This window comes from Alligator mississippiensis, chromosome 4 (genome assembly GCF_030867095.1).
Source record: "Alligator mississippiensis isolate rAllMis1 chromosome 4, rAllMis1, whole genome shotgun sequence".
Taxonomy (NCBI): Eukaryota; Metazoa; Chordata; order Crocodylia; family Alligatoridae; genus Alligator; species Alligator mississippiensis.
Window position 1 is genome coordinate 106,055,007 of NC_081827.1, and position 12,612 is coordinate 106,067,618.

General features: G+C 45.4%; 1 long non-coding RNA gene across 1 annotated transcript; it reads left to right on the plus strand.

Annotated features, from left to right (window-relative positions):
- Positions 1-6,261: 6,261 nt before the first annotated feature.
- On the plus strand, positions 6,262-12,066 carry LOC109283589 (uncharacterized). Its single transcript, XR_009461339.1, has 3 exons — positions 6,262-6,563; positions 7,487-7,618; positions 10,312-12,066. It is a non-coding gene; the product is annotated as an uncharacterized LOC109283589 (long non-coding RNA).
- The last annotated feature ends 546 nt before the right edge of the window (positions 12,067-12,612 follow it).

Sequence of the window (12,612 nt, forward strand, 5' to 3'; positions counted from 1 at the left end):
AACCCAGATGTTTGTTCAGATTTGAAAAATGCACTCAGACAGAGATAGGAGGACTCAAAAAAAGGACATGTCCAGGAAAACCTGGACATATAGCAACCCTAGCAGTGCTCCAGAAACTGCTGGGCTGCAATCCTGGCTGCGTGCAGGCTGCAGCTGGGTGACAGTTTCTGTGTGCATCCCCTGCTGCAACCTCCCAGAGCCTGCACCTTGGCTGCCTGTGGCCCCCTGTGCTGCCACTGCTGCCCTGTGTTTGGGGGGGCACTTAGCCATTAGCTCTGGCCTCCCACTGCCTATGCCTTTTACCTATTTCATCCCTTTGGCCCTTTGGCTTGTGACCCTAACCCCTATAGTTTTCTATATAAAAAGTGGGAATTCCCCCTTGCTTCTTGTGCCAGTTTCTGAGGCTGCCAGGTTGACAGAACATTGAGTCTTAATTCAGTACTTCCAAGAGCAAAACTATTTTTGGAGAATATCAGGAGTTACCTTGGCATATGAAAATGAGAGACAGCTGAAAAGATTTGAAAATCTCTCAAATAACATGTAATCACCAGCTGTTTTGATATTTTTATGGCATATCATGGGCATCTTACCTTTACAACATGTATATCAGTGGGGACCAACCTTTTTGGCAGGCATACCACAAATTAGTCCAACACCTGCCCCAAGTGTCACTCTAATCCCCCTTCCCCTGCCAGTCTGTTCTGCTTTCTGCTTCCTTTCCTGTGTTGCCTGCCTAATCTGCTGCTTTGCCTTCTGCTCCCTGCCCTATCTGTCACTGTGCTGCCTGCTTCCTCACCAGTCTGCTGCCCAACACAGGCAGGCTGCCCATAGCACTTGTGACACCCATGCTGCATGTTGGCCACCCCTGATTTATATTATGCTGTGGTCTGGATTTGGAAGGTTCAGTTAAAAATTAAGTTTCAGATATGACAAACCTAAGTCTTTTCCTACCCTAACAGCCCCAATGGAGTCAAATACATATAGGTTTAAGAAGTGTTTGGATGCTTATCTTGCTGGGATCCTTTGACCCTAGCTGACTTTCTGCCTTTGGGGCAGGGGGCTGGACTCAATGATCTGCTGAGGTCCATTCCAGTCCTAATGTGAAATCTGTGAAGTGAAGTTGAAAAAGACTCTCCTGGGCAATCCTAAGAGTATTATACATCAAGTTCAAGTTTTTAGAACTTACTGAATGCTAAATAGGTTGGGGTTATTGGTTTGGGGTTTTTTTTAAGTGCTGTCATCCTAGAGTAGGTTTGCAAAGTTTTTGGAATGAATGGGGGCACCATTTGCATTTATTGTGTCTTGGCCCACAACACAAATCTAATCAGAAGAGGTAAGGAGGATTGTTTAAAACATTAACATGTATCAAATAATTTTCCAGCTACAAAGTCTGGAAGTGATTAAAGATTTGATTAGTCCTCATAATTAGTTGTTATTAAGAGCAACAGCACAGTTGTGTTAAAGAAGGTGGAAACTGGAAGTAGAACACTGTGAATGACAGAGTGCAATTAGCAAGCCTGATAAACTAACACAGTGTTGAAAGGTAAGGCCAATGTAGTTTGAACAAAAAGGGTCTAGGTTCCTGGATTTCTTTGATTAACAAGAATAAGAGAGTGCGGTATAGTTCTGGCATCAGAATTTCAATGGAACTCAGCATTCAGGAGCTCACATGTGGACATAAATGTGGGCAGGGCCAGCCCACAATTTTTTGAGGCCCCGAGCAAGATATAGTTTTGGGGCCCCCTGACGTGAAGAAGCAGGTGGCATCGGCTGTGTTGCGGGGGCGATGCGGGTGGCGAGCTGCTGAAGAAGCTGATGGTGGCAGCAGCAGCACGGAGTGATGGCAACAACCCCCCCACCTTTCATTGGCACAGATTTGGAGTGTTCACAGCTGCAGGGGGCCCCTTGGCTGCAGAGCCCCCTGCGGCTGCAGGTTCTGCAGGATAGGACAGGTCAGCCCTGAATGTGGGTGCAGATTTTTAAAGCATCTCAGCTCCCATTCAGATACTGAAATGAAGTAGACAAATTTTAAAACTGGTCCTCAGCTGGTATAAACTGATGCAAACTCCATGGAGTTTGCTAGTTAGGATTCTGTCCCAGAGGTATTCAGAAAGCCTTAATTTGAAGCAGTACATACTGTGAGCTTGCTAGATGGCGCTAGGATTGTATGGTATTGGTGTACAAGTAGACATTTCAGGCTATCCTGGCGAGAGGTGCCTAGAAGAAAACAGACTGGTTTTGCGGTGCTGAAGCTCTATTTGCAGTGTGTAACTCACCTCACCAAATTTGGGCAACGGAGTGACTCTGGTTTGATACTAGTTGTCAAGTCCATCTTCCAAAGGGCTATAGAATTACCTGCCAGTGGCTGTCGTTACCAATGGCATTTGCTCTGCGCTTCTTTGTCAGATTGTTGTCACTAACCCAGCAACTGAGGCAGTGTTTACAACATACATTGCTAAAAATCTCATTATCCTGAGAAACTGAGATGTAACTGCTGCTTAATATTGCTGCTCTTTAAGAAAACAGAGAGAATAAAGTGTGAAATGTATTTAATCTTCCATTAGAAAGCACATTGCATACCTCAGTCCTGCCCTTGAGGAGTGTCAGGGAATGGTGAACTATGCTTGTTCTGTGGCTAGAGAACTTTAATCTCAAAAGCTGATACAGTCTGATACTATTCACGTGAATTTGTTACTGCTGAAAAGATTTAAAACATATATTATATGGAAATACTTAAAAGAAATCACAATATTGAAGAATTGTAATAGGATTTAGTCATTAAAATGTTAGCTAACTTTTAGATTTTTTTTAAAGTTATGAAAATGTGGAAGTACAATGTTACTATCTTTATTATTGATAGCACCATATATTTAATATTAAAAATGCCAACCATATCTTTCAGATGAAGCTGAATCTCATCCATTACCGACAAGTACTATCAGACATGCTTCTGCAGTTGCCTGCTTGATCATGATGTATGAGATAAACAACTCATTATTCATCTGCTTCACAAATGTGAAACAAAAGTAAAGTTATAGTCACAAGCGTGGCTGATGAGCTGGGGGCTTTGAAAACAGTGGACATGTCTACCTCCAATGTGAGGTACTAAATTAATGTGCATTAGACTGTGCTAATGCACAGTATCACTAGCACATTTGCATGTTTTTTTAGTGAGGCTTAATGCACAGTAGACTATTTTACTGAGCATTAGCATAATGTTATGGTTTTTTATGACACTTTAATACACAGTAAAATACTGTACTGTTCATTAAAGTGCAGGTGTAGACCTGCTTAGTGTTAAGTGATTTAAGTCAGACTTGCACTAAAAAGTGGGCCAAAGTAATTAAATTCACAAATGTTATTATTTCAGTGCAAGTGTCTCATTTCAATGGGGTATCCTCAAAGCCTAAAAGAAGATCTTATGCACTGACAAAAAGAAGTTGCAAATTCAAGTGGATTATGTAACTTTTGCAGAAGCTGGTAAGCAGACTAGCCCCAGAGCATGATGCAAAATTCAATTAAGTTCTTTGCAACTGCAAACTTGCTTTATTATTTTTCCATACTCAAAATGAGAGTAAAATCTAAGAGCTGGCATTTTCTTAGAGGTGCCTTGAAGTCTAAAAAAGGTTGAGAACAACTGGTTTAGACAAATGATGTGCTGCTGGTAGGCAGCATGGGGGAGGTCAGGCTGTTAAACAGTTATCAGTAGGTGTTGCTTTAAACAGAAGGAATAACAAATGTTTGAAGCAAATTTTATAGCATGATATGCAACCAAGTCAAACAAGTATTAGCTAAAACCTGTCAGTAATGTGTGGGCTGGACTTCTTTTGTTTTTCTTGTTAATAACTGGGGTGAAGACTTGTATTAAATTACTGTTATGCCAGTAAAGCATGTAGGGTCCATGCTTTAGAGAAATACCTGACTATCTCCAAGGACAGTTTGATTATTCTTATTACTTTAGTTTATTTCTGTCTTCCAGCTTTCCCTGCCAAATGCCTTTGACCATTTATCAGAGAAAATAAGTATCTCTGCATTTTCTGATGTTTTTGCCATCTGTCAACAAAAACAACTATGAATTTAGGGTGTTTACAGAAGTTATATTTTTTTGTAAGATGAGGCCCCTGAAAGCACTCTACACAATAGCCATAATGTAACATTCACAGCTGCAGAGCACTTTTAAAATAGCTGAGCATGTGAAAATCTAAACTTTGTCTGATGAAGTATCAGACAGGGGCACACTAAGGCAGAGCACTGTAGGGAACCTGTGTACAGGTTTCCTGTGAGGGTTAAGTTTGAACAATTCTACCTGCATCTTATGTGGCTATGTGGGTTGGACTGGTGCTCACTGAAATAATTACTTTTGTGAGTGTGACAGGGGGCCATCCCCACGCTTGTCTAATGTTGCCCCAACCCTCTGTTTCTGGGCTAACCACCCACCTTTCTCTCCTGCCATGCCTTGATGGAACAATGATTATGATGTTACTCAGGTAGGAGGCTGCCCATTTACTACCCTGATGCCAGGGGTTGCTAGCCACTGCTCCAAATCTTTCGTATAGGGTAGACCATGCCTCGCAGATGGTATGTAAAGACTAGCACTTTTAATTCTGATTTGGCCTTGAGCAGCCTCAGGTTCACTGCAGTCCTGTCTCTGCACCTTTTCCAGTGCTGGGGCTCTACATAGTAGTGTGCCCCACTATGAGGGCTCCTCATCCCCAGTGGCCCCAGCCCGGTCTACTAGTTAAAACAACAACATAAATATGAGTCCCTGAGCTATAATGAGTAACATAAGCCACACTTTTACCTCTTTAAAACCCCAAACTGGTCCTAGAGTATTGAGTGCCTCCCATCCCTGGGTACCTTGTAGACCCTTGGAGCCTGTCCAGCAGCCACAGTGTTCCTAGGTAGCTCTTTCCTGCAGGAGCTCCTTCCCCTGGCAGCTTGCCAGAGAACTAACTCCTGCCAGCCTCAGCCCTGGGACTTATATGTGCCCAGAGCCCTATCTCCTTCCGGTCAGCTCACCGGCCTGTGTGGTTGGGCTTTTAACCCCTGCCTTCCTGGTTCTTGGTGTTTCTAAAGATTCTGGTTTTAAAGGGGCTGTCCTGACTCCTAGTAACAGGGCTAGGGTTCCCTGTTACAGTAAACACCAGCCCAGCCCTGCCTCTGGGGCTGTAATAGAGAGGAGACAGAAAACCTCTTGTGCAGTGGGGGAGGGAGAGAGATGAGGGAAGGGACACCCCTTGCCACATGTGCCCCCCCAGCTATGCCTGCTGGGGTCTTGGGTGGAGCTGGGCTGGGCCTGCGAAGCAGGGGGGCATCTGTTTCCCCTTGGCCCACCCCAGCTCTGGCCTTTGCAGCCTTGGCTGTCAAAGCGCTCATGCGGGGTGGGTAGGGATGGGGGAAGGGAGCCTCCCCTGTTGTGCCACTGTCAGGATGCTTGCATAGTGGGTGGAGGGAGTTGGGTGGGGGGAAGAGAGCCCGCCTGTTATGCATACCCGCCGCACCACAGCTACCCCTGCTGGGGTTTTGCGGGGAGCCAGGCTGAGCCTGCACAGCAGAGGGGGCTCCCTTCCTTGCCTACCCCCCACGCAAACATCTTGACAGTGGCAGCCTTGTAGTTGCTGTGCCTGGAGCTGGGGTGGACAGAGGTGTGAAACACCCTCCCTTACTTCATAGGCTTGGCCTGGCTACCCCTGCTGGGGTCTTAGGAGGAGCTGGGCTGGGCCTGTGAGGCAGAGGGGCCTAATTTCTCCTCCCCCACAACTTCCCTCCAGCTCCAGGTGCAGCAGCCTCTGCTGCTGTCAGGATGCTTGTGGGGGGTGGGGGCGAGGGAGGAAAGGGAGCCCTCCCTACCACATGGGCCCAACCCAGCTCCTCCCAAGACCCCAGCAAGGGTACCTGAGGGGGGCACGCATGGCAGCAGGGGCTCCCTTCCCCCACTCCCTGCTCCCTGCACAAGCATCTTGACAGTAGCAACCTTGTGGCTGCCCTGCCTGGAGCTTGGGCAGGGGTGGGGAACAGAGTTCCTCACCTCTTTGGCTCAGTCTGGCTCCCCATAAGACCCCAGCAGGGATAGTTGGAGGGGCCTGCATGGCAGGGGGATCTTTCCCTCCTCCCTCTCACCTAGCCACTGCTGACAGTTGCCAGCTGTGTGTGAAGTGCCATGAGTTCGAGTGCCTCCCCGAGAGGCTGCCTGAATTTATGTCCTCACATACCTTCTCTTGTCTATAGCATTAGTCAGTTAGAAGGGTTGGCTCATATTGTATGTTACAGACCTGAAATATTACATACTTCTGTGGAAGCAAGTAATATTTCCTGCTTCTTTGGACTGTGGACAAATGAACAAATTGCAAAAGTTAAATGGGGGCAGGGGCCTACCATGGAGCAATTGATCACAATAATTGTGTGCGTGCTCTTACCAGGACAGTGTAATCCTCAGTAAAATGGATAAATTAACACGGTTCAATTTTCACTTATTGCAGGGTAGCAGTATGCCCACAAACAATTAATTCATGGGCACAGTGGGGACCTTGTCCATGATGATTAATATGGCTTTCCTGAAACAGGTGAGAAGTGAACAGGGTTGGGGGAGGAAAGGGTGAAATTTTATTATTACCACCCATACATTTGTTTAAATAGTAAATTAATCCCTGCTGGCCAGACAGCGAGTGTAGGCCACTAATAAATCACTGCCCTTAGGAACAAAGATGAAGCAGGAAGTACTGACACAATAGCAAGTGCCTGAGTCATACCTCCTAGGGCTGTACCCAGGATGATGTGGCTTTCATCCTACCTCTCATTCAAGGTTGTGCCTAAGATCACAGTACAGCCCAAAGAATGTCTTATTGCAGGCAAAGTAACTTTTACTTTTTTGTTAAACATTAATGTTTTGCACAGACATTTCTTAAAACGTACTCTTTTTGGGAAATACAACTGTTCTAAAAAGAGAGTACAGTGTGTGCTGACATGAATCATTTTGATGCAGCATGAATCTGGAAAAAACTATGGCAACAAACATGCTTTTCAGAATGCAGAGCAGCATAGGAAAAGCTATGTCTTGAAACAGGACTGATGTGGAAAGGATTTTCTTATGACCAGTATGTGCAAAATATTCTGGGACTTCTACCATTGAATAATTTACAAAGAATCCAGTACAGTAGAGTAAAAAGAGTATGAGGGCATGAGCAAGAGCAAAAAACTGGTAAACAGGTACATCAGACTAGCTGAACACTTTCAGGTCATCCAGTCAAACATTATTTTCGTGTCCCTTAAATATTTGCGTAATATCTGTTAGGTTAATATGGGCTGATATTCATTGTCAAGTGATCTCTGCAGTATCAGATGCTCACTGTCATTTAACCAGCTGTGCTTGGTATCAAAAGCCTGATCCAGTATAAAAATTCAGTAAAATATATATAAAAAAAGAAGTCTTATGCTTGCATTCTGCATTCTGATAAATCTCTGACTCTTGCCCTGTTTGAATCACTAGATCTGACTGCCTACACTTCAGTCAACCCTGACACTAGGTACTAGACATTTTGTACTGTTTCCTGGCTCCAATCTATAAAGTTCATAAACAGTTATAAGAGAAGGGACTGGAACCCAAGTCCTCCACTCCCAGGTGAGTGCCCTAACCGTTATGGTGTGGTCTCGTTTCGGCATGCATATTCTCTGGCCCAGGGATTCTTTAAGTAGGCACACCAGAACAGCTTGATAGTGCCTTTATCCTCCACCCCAGAACAGTGCTTAGTTTGTTGGTTGGGATAGTCTCCTGGAAGATACGGGTTTGGTCCTTTCAGGGGAAAAAAAAGGAATGGATGTTGGGTTTCACATCCTCAGTTCATAATAACTAATAAACTCATAAATGAACAGTTCCAAACAGGGGATTTTACCACACCTTCAAGTCTCCTGTGAAATATGAACTTTCATTCTACCTAGGAGAACTTTTACAATATTTTCTCTTATGCCCAAAGAAGGGTGCCTGTGCCTGAAAGCTTGCAAATAAAGACTTTTTTTTCCCAAACAACTAGTTGTTCTAATAAAAGATATCACCTCTATCATGAGTTCTGATTCCTTTTACATTCTAAATTAATGCTCTAACTACTGAGATATTGGTATTTCAAATCATGCTTCTTCTTCTTCCTCTTCTTTTTCAAGAAAGGGCTTGGGCACCTACCTTAAGTTGAAGGTTTAAGTCTGTGAATCTTGAGCAATGCATCTTTATGGAAGAAGAAAGGTAAAATCCCGGGCAGGATTTTAGACATCTGCATGTCCTCAGCTTTTTCTATTGGGTATTTTAGGCAGCTCCCTGGTCAACATGTGGATTCCATCCTTGAGCAGCTAACTGTCTAGGGCTAGGGACAGATGTTATACATAAACTGGTTTAAGTGATCAGAAGCCATGCAGTTAGCAGGGCTGGATTAGCACATAGGAAAACTAGGCACATGCCTAGGGCCCTAAGTGAAGAAGGGCCCCAGTTGTCAGTTGTGCTTATCTTGCCATGGCAGTGCTGTTGCAGTGCTGCCCAGCTCTTTTTCCCTTCTAGGACTGCACACTGCAGCTCCAAGCCCCCACGGTGGTAGCAGCAGCTGCTGCTGCTGCTGCCGCCCTATGCAAAGCAACTAGGTGCATAGTTGGTTTGCCTAGGGCCCACTAAAGGATCAATCTAGTCCTGGCAGTTAGTTCAATGAAAGATATCATCCACAACAATTCCTGCCTCTCATAATTTCTGGACCATCACAGCTATAGCCGCACTCCTTAATCTACAGTGTGCAGTCCATAATGTGCTTTCTGTCTGACTTCAGACTAATGGGGCTAAAACCTCTCTCTGGAAAGATATAGTGAGCCTCTGGTTTAAGAAGCTGGGAGCAATACTGATTTGAAGGGGAAAGGAAACTTCAAAGATTCACAGATCCCAAATTTTCTTAATCTCTAAATGCAGCCTTACTTTTGGCTGAGTATCCTAAAATACACAGAATAACAAGAAGATACTTGTACAGGCAGTCCTTGGTTTTATGATACAATTGGTTCCTGAAAACCTCGTCTTAAGTCAAACCGTTGTAACTTGGAACCAATTTTCTCATAAGAAACTATGCTATAAATGGTTCCTGAACCAAGGCCCAATATCCTATTTTCACCAAAAATACCCCAGAATTTTGTACTCGATCAATTATAGATGAGTAATATAGCTACATTAATGTATTTATATGGTAAATAGCAATCATATTGATTTGGAAGGACTTATTTGAGGTGACTTTGCTGGGCTTTTTGAAGAGTTCTTGGCTGGAGTCTTCTCAGGAGCCCTGGCTGCAGGTTTTTCTGGAGTCTTGTCTGCTTTCTTAAAGAAAGTGTCCAAGGAAGTTTGGACAGATGTTCTCCAGGGAGATGAGCGATGCAGCGAACTTGTTCACTGGCATGGCGTCGCATTGGATCAAGTGTTATAAATTGAAATTGATGTCATAAAGTTGAAACAGGGTGTCAGTTTATAAATGTTGTAAGTGCAAAACTTTGTAACTTGAAACTTCGTAATTCGAGGACTGCCTGTATTACATACTGGCAAAAATATGATTAGTTAACTGATTCCTAGGAGCTGGGAAGTTTTGAAGCTTTTACAGTTGCTTGTTTTAATTTTTTAAGAGATTGACATGGCAAGATTTTGAATACTTGGAGGCTTTCAACTCAGACTGTTTTCAGTGAATATTTAGGGTGGGCAGTCCTTTAATGCACAGTTCCTTTTCACTTTTTTAGGGTACAACCTTAGAGAATTTTATGTAATTAGAAGAAACCTTTGAATAAACTTGGTTATTCATTGCTGATTATGCATAGTTAATACGTAGCACTCATCTGGTGTTTTACCTGTTCCAAGTGTTGAGGAAGTGCTCATGAATTAATGCTCAAAACCACTTTGTGATGTAGGTAAATCAGTAATCCTCATTTCACAAATTGAGAAACAGACTGAGGAGTGACGTGACTTGTCCCAAATCCCACAGCAGAATTTTTGTTATAGAGTCATCGCTTCTACTTGAGATTCATAGATTCATAGATTCGGAAATGTACGGTCGGGACATGAAGGGACCTAAGTAGGTCATCAAGTCTGACCCCCTGTCCTGGGCAGGAGAGAATACTGGGCTTATATGACCCCAGCTAGGTAATTATCAAGCCTCCTCTTAAAGACCCCCAAGGTAGGAGCCAGCACCACTTCCCTTGGAAGTTGGTAACAGATCCTAGCTGCCCTGACTGTGAAGTAGTGCCTTCTAATGTCCAGCCTGAACCTACTCTCAAACACTTTATGGCTATTATTCCTTGTTATTCCAGGAGATGCTTGAGGGAACAAGGTCTCTCCCATTCCCTGCTGGTCCCATTATTCCTTGTTATTCCAGGAGATGCTTGAGGGAACAAGGTCTCTCCCATTCCCTGCTGGTCCCCCCTGGTAAGTTTATAGACAGCCACCAGGTCCCCTCTTAGCCTTCTCTTGTGAAAGCTGAACAGGTTCAGGTCCCATAGCCTCTCCTCGTAGGATCTGCCCTGCTGTCCCAGGATCATGTGAGTGGCCCTCCTTTGGACCCTCCCAATGTTGTCCACATCCCTCCTAAAGTGCAGCGCCCAAAACTGGATGCAGTACTTCAACTGCGGCCTGACCAATGCTGCATAGAGGGGGAGGATCACCTCCTTGGCCCTGCTTGTGATGCATCTGTGGATGCATGACAAGTTGCGGTTAGCCTTATTAACCGCGTCCTCACATTGGCGGCCCATGTTAATTTTGGAATCAATAATGACTCCAAGAACTCTTTCAGCCACTGTGCTTTTGAGAAGGGAGTTCCCCAGCCTATAGGTATGCTGCTGGTTCTTACTGCCCAAGTGCAGTACCCTGCACTTGTCAGTATTGAATCCCATCCTGTTCTGATTCGCCCACCCCAGTAACCTGTGCAGGTCTAGTTGTATCCTGTCCCTCCCTTCTAGCGTGCCCACCTTGCCCCAAATCTTGGTCTCGTCAGTGAATGTGAACAGGGCGCTTTTCACGCCCTCATCCAAGTCACTAATAAAGAAATTGAACAGGTCGAATATGACCCGTCCACCACCACTCTCTGGGTGCAGCCCCTCAGCCAATTTGCAATCCATCTGACTGTGTAGGCATCAATGACACAGTCGCCTAGCTTTTTAATGAGAATGGGGTGGGAGACAGTGTCGAAGGCCTTCCTGAAGTCCAGAAAGACTACATCCACTGCGACACCTGCGTCCAATGATTTTGTGACCTAATCGTAGAAGGCAATCAGGTTGGTCTGACAGGACCTGCCCCTGAACATCATCCCCCCTGCTGGTCTTTCACAGATGTGCTCCTGGATAGTTTTCTCAAAGAGCTTCCCCAGGATTGAAGTAAAACTAATGGGCCTATAGTTGACCGGGTCCTCCCTCCTCCCTTTTTTGAAAATGGGGACCACATTGGCCTTCTTCCAGTCTTCTGGCACCTGGCCAGAGCACCATGAGTGCTCCTAAAGCCATGCAAGGGGCCCCGTGATAACCCCTGCCAATTCCCTCAGAACCCTGGGATGGAGAGCATCTGGACCTGCTGATTTGAAAACGTCCAGCCCCTCCAGAAGTTCCCTAACTCGGTCCTCCCTGACCCTAGGCCTGGCAGTCTCTCCTGAGTCCATCCTGAATCTTGGTGGGGGAGTCCTAGTCCCTGGACAAAAAAATGGAGGCAAAGAAATTGTTAAAAAGGTCTGCCTTTTCCTCTGGTGCAACCACCAGATTGCCTAGCGTATCCTGCAGGGACCCCATATTACCCAGTGCCTTCTTCACACTTCCTATGCATTTAAAAAAAGGACTTTTTGTTGTCCTTGATCCTTGATGTTAGCCTTAGTTCTATATCTGCTTTAGCTTTCCTAACAGCCCCCTTACAGACCCAAGCGATGGAGGTATACTCCTCTTTGGTGATAGTCCCTCCCTTCCACTGGGTGTACGCCTCCTTTTTGGCTTTCAGGCATTCCTGCCTGAGCCAGGGGGGCTTTTGAGCACTCTTGCCCCCTTTGATTCACATTGGGTCTGTCACCCCTTGGGCTTGGAGGATTGTCTCTGTGATGTCAGTTGTCTTATGGATGGTATCACCTGTCAGTAAGGTAGCCCCTCCCCTCGACTCGCCTGCCACGACTTTGCTGTTAAATTCTCATGATAGGGTTCTAGTGGAGATCTTCCCAGAGGGGTTCCGTGACATGGTTGTACTCACAGTTGTTAGGCGCGATGTTCCACGGGGCTCCGCCTCTCCTACACCCCATCCACTTGCCAACCAGTCATGTGCTGGTTGGATGTTAACCTCTGTCTTCGCAGGCTTGCCCCACAGTAGGCCTCGGAGGGAAGAGCATGCAGCTGAACAACTTAGCTGGCTCGTGTCCCTTCTCTCTCTATTCCTTGGACTTCCTTCCTGTAGTTTAGTGTCTTTTCTCCCTATCCTCTTCAGAAATAATATTCTCCTGGGGAGGAGTGGGATGCAGAGCTGCCTTCCCTTCCCCAGTGATCTCCAGAGGACTCTGAACCTCTCCCCTGTTCTATTTCTCCTAGGGGAAGCGCTGGTCTCTCCTTGCCCTCCTTCCACAGGGAGCTGCTGTGTTTCCCCTGCTC